Raw genomic sequence first — 7,448 nt, 5'->3', positions numbered from 1 at the left:
AGCACACCAGCTCGGCTCCCTTGTCCTGCACTGTCTCCTGGAGTTTGCCCAGATTCCTGTCCACTGAGTCAGGAGCAGACACAAAGGGAGCTCCCCGGGGGGCAGTTAAGGGATGTTGGCAGGAGGTTTGCCCAGGATTCCTGGGGGGAGAGAGGTCTAGGGAGGGGGTAAAGGGGTCGGGCTGTGGGAGGTGGGGCCAGTGGGGTGTGTGTGTGGGTTTCCTCTTCTGGGAGCTGCAGCCCCCTGTTCTGAGAAGTGACACCCCCTCCACCCCACCCACCGCTTGCAGAGCAGTGGCCAAGCTCTTACAGAGCCCACCCCTGGGCATATTTGGTCCCCAGGAGGGTCCCCATCACAAGTGTTCTCTGGACTCTTTGGCACAGGAAGGTGTGTGTCTGCTGGGGGCTTCCCGACCCACCCAGGAAGCAAGACTTCAGTAAGCACAGTGGGGAGGGGCAGGGGCTTCGTGTTCTGTGATTTGCAAGCTCTTTAATGATGCGCCATCAAACCTGGAGGCCCGCTTAGTGTGGTGAAGGCAACGGCCCCTCCAGAGGACGCAGGGCTGCTGGGCAGAGAGAAATTCCAGGAAGACAAGCACTCCTGGTGAGCGTGACCAGAACACATTAGCTGTGTGTGGGAAGTGTGTAGACCAGTTATGTGCAGAACACACACCTATGTTCCATTAAAACAGTAGCAATTGTCAAGCAGAGATCTTCTATTCTAGGTTTTAAATAATTAAAAAAATTTTTATCTTATACGGAGTATAGCTGGTTGACAATGTTGTGTGAGCCTCGGGTGTAGGGCACTGATTCAGTTATCCACATGCAAGTATCTCTTATTTTCCAAATTCTTTTCCCATATAGGTTATTATAGAATACTGAACAGAGTTCCCTGTGCTATACGATAAGTCCTTGTTGGTCTAGATCTTATTTTTGTGGCAGTTAAGCATTGGGACTGTTTATGCCTGGTCATATATTGCGTCCTAGTGGAAGAAAGTTTATGACCCTATCACTGGATCAACCCAGTGGCTTTTATAAAGATGTAATTTAACAAGTACATTCTACAAATTGTATATGAACCTTTTGGTTGATGAGCCACATTTCATGCTGCTTTTGTCTATTTAAGTGGATACAACTACTAACAAAAATCATTTGATAAAGAGCCATCTGCTAGTTCTTCTAATAAAGCTATCCTTTAGGCAAAATGTTTACATATAGTACTGCTATTTTTGCTGTTGTTTCGTTGCTAAGTCATGTCCAACTCTTTGCAACGCCATGGTCTGTAGCCTGCAAGGCTCCTCTGTCCATTGGATTTCCCAGGCAAGAACACTAGTGTGGGTTGCCATTTCCTCCTCCAGGGATCAAACCTGCATCTCCTGCTTGGCAGGCAGATTCTTTACCACTGAGTCACCTATACTGTTGCTATAAAATGCCCCAAATTCTGAAACAAACCTGGTTTCATTTTTTAAAAGTGTTGAGCAGATTATGACAACCAAATGAGACATATAATCCTTGATTGTATCTTGAATCCGAAAAAATAGTTGTAAAGGACATTTGGGGGACACTGGACCTGATAATACTATCATGCCCACGAGAGGGTCCTCAGACTTGAAACTGGACTTGCCGCTGGGAAGACAAGGTCCCTGTGCTAAGAAGCTTTGTGGTGAAGATGTTGGGGTGAGTCTTGCAGTGACTGATCCTGTGTTCATTGCATTAAGCTTTCAACTTTTCTAAATTAAAAGATGGAGCATTAAAAAAAAATGCTACTCTGGGACTGTTGTCATTTGAAGGGAAAAGAAGATTATCAAAGCAACTCTTGCACAGAAGTTTTTTATGTTAATAGACAATCCACCAATTCTGACAATCACCACATCTTTGGAACTGGGAAGATATTGTCCCCTATTTATGGACTGTCAAGTCGGCGAGATTCCCCAGAGTCATCTGTGACCCCCATCTGGCTTTCCGAACATTCCCTGGCCTGGAAGTGGTTAGCAGAGAGGTGGCCCTGGGCAGTGAAAGCAGATCTGCATTTCCATTAAACCCACAGTGAGTGGCTGGTTGGCTCACCAAGCAGGAAGGCATGAGCTGACCGCCTGTGTCATTTAAAAAGCCACACTTTCCACAGAAAACATGAAAGGGAAGAAATTTTAAAAAACTGGTGTGTTTGTGTGTGTGCAGTGGTGGGAGGTGAGGAATAAACAGGATATACACTGATGGTGGAGAAGGAAACTAGCAAGGGCCAGACAGAAGACAGAGCCCTCCGGTCATCACTATGGTAACCTTCACTGGGTGTCTGCTCTGCATCAACATCACCAATTAAAAGACGCTGGCTCCTTGGAAGAAAAGCTATGACCAACCTAGACAGCATATTAAAAAGCAGAGACATTACTTGACCACAAAGGTCCATCTAGTCAAAGCTATGGTTTCTCCAGTAGTCATGCATGGATGTGAGAGTTGGACTGTAAAGAAAGCTGAGCACCAAAGAATTGATGCTTTTGAACTGTGGTGTTGGAAAAGACTCTTGAGCATCTCTTGGACTGCAAGATCAAACCAGTCAATCCTAAAGGAAACCAGCCCTAAATATTCATTGGAAGGACTGATGTTGAAGCTGAAGCTCCAATCCTTTGGCCACCTGATGCAAAGAGCTGACTCATTTGAAAAGACCCTGATGCTGGGAAAGATTGAAGGCAGGAGGAGAAGGGGATGACAGAGGATGAGATGGTTGGATGGCACCGCTGACTCAATGGGCATGAGTTTGAGTAAACTCCATGAGTTAGTGATGGACAGGGAGGCCTGGCATGCTGCAGTCCATGGGGTCGCCAACAGTCGGACACAACTGAGTGACTGAACTAAACTGAACATCACCAAACACTTCTCTCCTTTAATCCTCACAACCACTTCATGAAGAGACAAACCCATCTCATAGAGGAAACTGCCTGGAGAAAGCCAATGCCAAGGCCATGCCAAGTTAAGAAGTGGAGCCAGAATGTAAAGCAATGAGTGCTTGATCAAAAAGCCACAAAAGCACTTACTTTACCATCCAGTGTGTGTGTATGTTAGTCGCTGAGTCGTGTCCAACTCTTTGCAACCCCATGGACTGTAGTCCGTCAGCCTCCTCTGTCCATGGATTTCTTCAGGCAAGAATACTGGAGTGGGTTGCCATTTCCTTTTCCAGAAGATCTCCCAAACTAGGGAATGAACTTGGGTTTCCCGCACTGTGGACAGATTTTTTACCATTTGAGCCACTGTTCAGTTCAGTCATGTCCAACTCTTTGCGACCCCATAGACTGCCAGGCCTCTCTGTCCATCACCAACTCCAAGAGCTTGTTCAAACTCATGTTCATCATGTCAGTGATGCCATCCAACCATCTCATCCTCTGTCGTCCCCTTCTTCTCCCGCCTTCAATCTTTCCCAGCATCAGGGTCTTTTATAATGACTGGGTTCTTCTCATCAGGTAGCCAAAGTATTGGAGTTTCAGCTTCAGCATCAGTCCTTCCAATGAATATTCAGGACTGATCTCCTTTAGGATTGATTGGTTGGATCTCCTTGCAGCCCATGGGACTTTCAAGAGTCTTCTCCAACACCACACTTCAAAAGCATCAATTCTTCGGCACTCAGCTTTCTTTATAGTCCAACTCTCACATCCACACATGCTGCTGCTGCTGCTAAGTCGCTTCAGTCGTGTCCGACTCTGTGCGACCCCATTGATGGCAGCCCACCAGGCTCCTCTGTCCCTGGGATTCTCCAGGCAAGAACACTGGAGTGGGTTGCCACTTCCTTCTCCAATGCATGAAAGTGAAAATTGAAAGTGAAGTCACTCAGTCGTGCCCAACTCTAAGTGACCCCATGGACTGCAGCCTTCCAGGCTCCTCCATCCATGGGATTTTCCAGGCAAGAGTACTGGAGTGGGTTGCCATTTCCATCTCCAATGCATGATAGTGAAAAGTGAAACTGAAGTCACTCAGTTGTGCCCAACTCTTAGTGACCCATGGACTGCAGCCTACCAGGCTCCTCCGTCCATGGGATTTTCCAGGCAAGAGTACTGGAGTGGGTTGCCATTGCCTTCTCCGCATTCACACATGACTACTGGAGAAACCATAGCTTTCACTAGATGGACCTTTGTTGATAAAGTAATGTCTCTGATTTTTAATATGCTGTCTAGGTTGGTCATAGCTTTTCTTCCAAGGAGCAAGCGTCTTTTAACTTCATGGCTGCAGTCACCATCTGCAGTGATTTTGGAGCCCCCAAAAATAAAGTTTCCCCATCTATTTCCCATGAAGTGATGGGACCGGATGCTATGATCTTAGTTTTCTGAATGTTGAATTTTAAGCCAACTTTTTCACTCCCCTCTTTAACTTTCATCAAGAGGCTCTTTAGTTCTTCTTCACTTTCTGCCATAAGGGTGGTTATGCATATCTGAGGTTATTGATATTTCTCCCAGCAATCTTAATTCCAGCTTGTTCTTCATCCAGCCTGGTATTTCGCATGATGTTCTCTGCACTACAGAAGCCCAACTGCCTTCTAACTCAGCTAGAGCCAGGACTCAGTACAGTGGGGGTTGTTTCCTGATTCTCTGCACTTTACTTATTTTTAATAATAAAAGACAAAACCACAGTTGTAGGAAATGTCTGGGATGGAGGATGTGTTAGTACAGAAGTTGTTGGGGTGAGGGGTGGTAAACATCTATAGCCAGTGAGAAAAGGCTAAGTACAGAAACACGTAAATGGATAAGCACATCAGTTTATCCTTCGAATACAGCATCAATGATCAGAAAATGAAACTTCTAGTTCTTAGGGCTAAGATGTCAGTTATCACATAGGACGGCTCACAGTCCAGTGGTCCTTCAGTTCATACGTTACAATCATCTGGGAGACTTTCTTGATGCCTCGTTCCCATCCAGACCAATTCAGTCAGAATCTCTGAGGGTGGGTTTATATTTTTATAAGCCCCTGAGAAATTCTGAAACACAGCCAGTGTTGTGAATCACTATTTCTAATACAACAGTCAAAGAAAATGCAAGCTTTTTTCCTGTTCTTCAAAGAAACAATTGCAATTGTCAAAATCATCAATAAATTATTCCTCGCCTCCTTCTGATGCACTGATATTTTACCTTTTTTTTTTCTCTAGGAAAGATTCTCAACTTGATCAGGTTTGAAAATGCCAGATTAAGAATATTTATTTGGTAAAGAAAAGCTGTAGTGTTTCATATAAGTACAGCGTTGGAAAACTTGATACAGTCTGGTGAAAACACAGCAAATCCTAACATGATTGACCTTTATGGGTAATTTCAGAGAAAAGATTTGGAGGACTCACATTTAGAGTCTTCAGTGAGGATTAAAGTGTGTTTTGACAGTGCTGATCAGCTTCTTGGCCTGGGTAAGTGCATACCATGGCCACTCTACTACCACATACAGAAGAACATGGGCTTTGGAGTCTGTCAGAAGTTCTGATTAACCTTTTAACTTGGTCAGATGATCTTTCACCTTGTTTTCCCACCAATAAAAGACATGAGAGAATTATCATGACCCCTGAGAAAGAGCACAGAGACGGCTGACTAGAATGCATTCAGTAAGCGCCAGTATACTTCCTTCTCTTTGTGTAGGATTTTGAAGTCCAAAGCCACTTTCCCTAGAGCAGAAGTCCTCAAGGGACGGGGTCATTTGTGGTTGTCTCAACAAGGGCTTCCAGTGGGTAGAGGGCAGGGATGCTGTTAGACATGCTTCAGCGTTCAGGGTGGCCCCCACAACAAACTACCCAGCTCATACACACTACTGTGTATAATAAGCAAGCAGAATACATCGTACGGCATAGGGAATATAGCCAGAATGTTGCAAGCTTAAATGGAGTATAAGGTGCGTGTGTGTTCAGTCCTGTCCGACTCTTTGCAACCCCATGGACTGTAGCCGGCCAGGCTCCTCTGTCCATAGGGTTTTTCAGGCAAGAATACTGGAGTGGGTTGCCATTTCCTTCTCCAGGGGATCTTCCCCACCCAGAGATCGAATCCACGTCTCCTACATTGGCAGGCGGATTCTTCACCACTGCATCACCTTGAAAGCCCCAGGGTTAATGGAGTATAATCTATAAACATTTTGAATCACTATGTTGAACACCTGAAACTAATATTGTAAATCAACTATACTTTAAAAATTCAAGTTAAAAAGTCCACGACGAACAAAATATCCCATTTTTACATAAAAACAAGTTGAGTGTTAAATTTTTTAAAAATTACCCAGATTAAAATATCAATAGAGCTGAGGCTGAAAGACCCTGCCTCAGAGGAATCCACATTAGAGACAGACTCAGTTTACGTTCTCTAGATTTGGATGAGGAAATGGAGATTCAGAAAAGTTACCCTATGTGCCTAAAAACCACAGTGCTGGAGCCAGTGGGGGTGGGAACAGCAGTTTGGATTCTTGAATTAGAAAAACCAAATCTTTTCCTACCCCCAAAATGTGCTCTTTCCACTATACTGCCACTAGTTCTTCAGCAGAAAAATTAAGGGACCCATGTTATACTACAATTCTGGGAAAGTAAAACCACCAGTGACCAGGAAAGCTAAATTTATCCTCAAGTTTTCAGTTATACTACACATGCTTATATTCTTCAAAGACCACATGCAGACTCAAAAATAATTGCGCTCAGTTGCTTCAGTTGTGTCCAACTCTTAGATCCCATGGACTGTAGCCCACCAGGTTCCTCTGTCCATGGGATTCTCCAGGCAAGAATACTGAAGTGGGTTGCCATTTCCTCCTCCAGGGGATCTTCCTGACCCAGGGATCGAACCTGAGTCTCTTACGTCTCCTGCATTGGCAGGCAGGTTCTTTACCACTAGTTGTTTTTTAGGAAGCATCCAGGGCTAGTAAAAATTAGACCACAACAAAGCCATTACACATAGCAATTGCATAGGGAAACTTCCTCATCATCCTGCCCACTAGCAGAAAACGAATCTCTCCAAACATTAAGACTCAGTGTTCCCCATAAAACTATGACGTGACTGTTTTGTGCTATGATTACATAAAGTAAGATATTCCTCCACAGCAAACAAGCAAAACAGAAGTCTGCATGTAAATTGACAAGTGGTTAACTCGAAAAAACTTTCTCAAAAGCTACTGATAAAAGTGAGTGGTCGTTGATCACATTAACTGAATGTGAAATTTATTTTTACTTTCAGAAAGTAACTGTCCACAAGCTATGTCATAGAGGGATATATTACATTTCTTTTTGATAAGGAATCAAGGACAATGGAAATCAAGTCAGTTTTGGGGACATTACCCAAGAAAGCAAGTTAATTGTGGCTTTACCAGCGTTCAAGATGAACCAGACTCAACATTCAAAGTTCAACTACTAGAAAAACGAGATGTTTTCAGAAACAGTCCCAAAGTGACAATCTAAAGGAAAATTATAAAATCTACTCCTTTGTTAAATAGAACATTTATCCAAACTGATCT

This window comes from Cervus elaphus, chromosome 30 (assembly GCF_910594005.1).
Source record: "Cervus elaphus chromosome 30, mCerEla1.1, whole genome shotgun sequence".
Classification (NCBI taxonomy): Eukaryota; Metazoa; Chordata; class Mammalia; order Artiodactyla; family Cervidae; genus Cervus; species Cervus elaphus.
The sequence above is the reverse complement of the archived record's forward strand: the minus strand, read 5'-3'. Positions refer to the sequence as shown.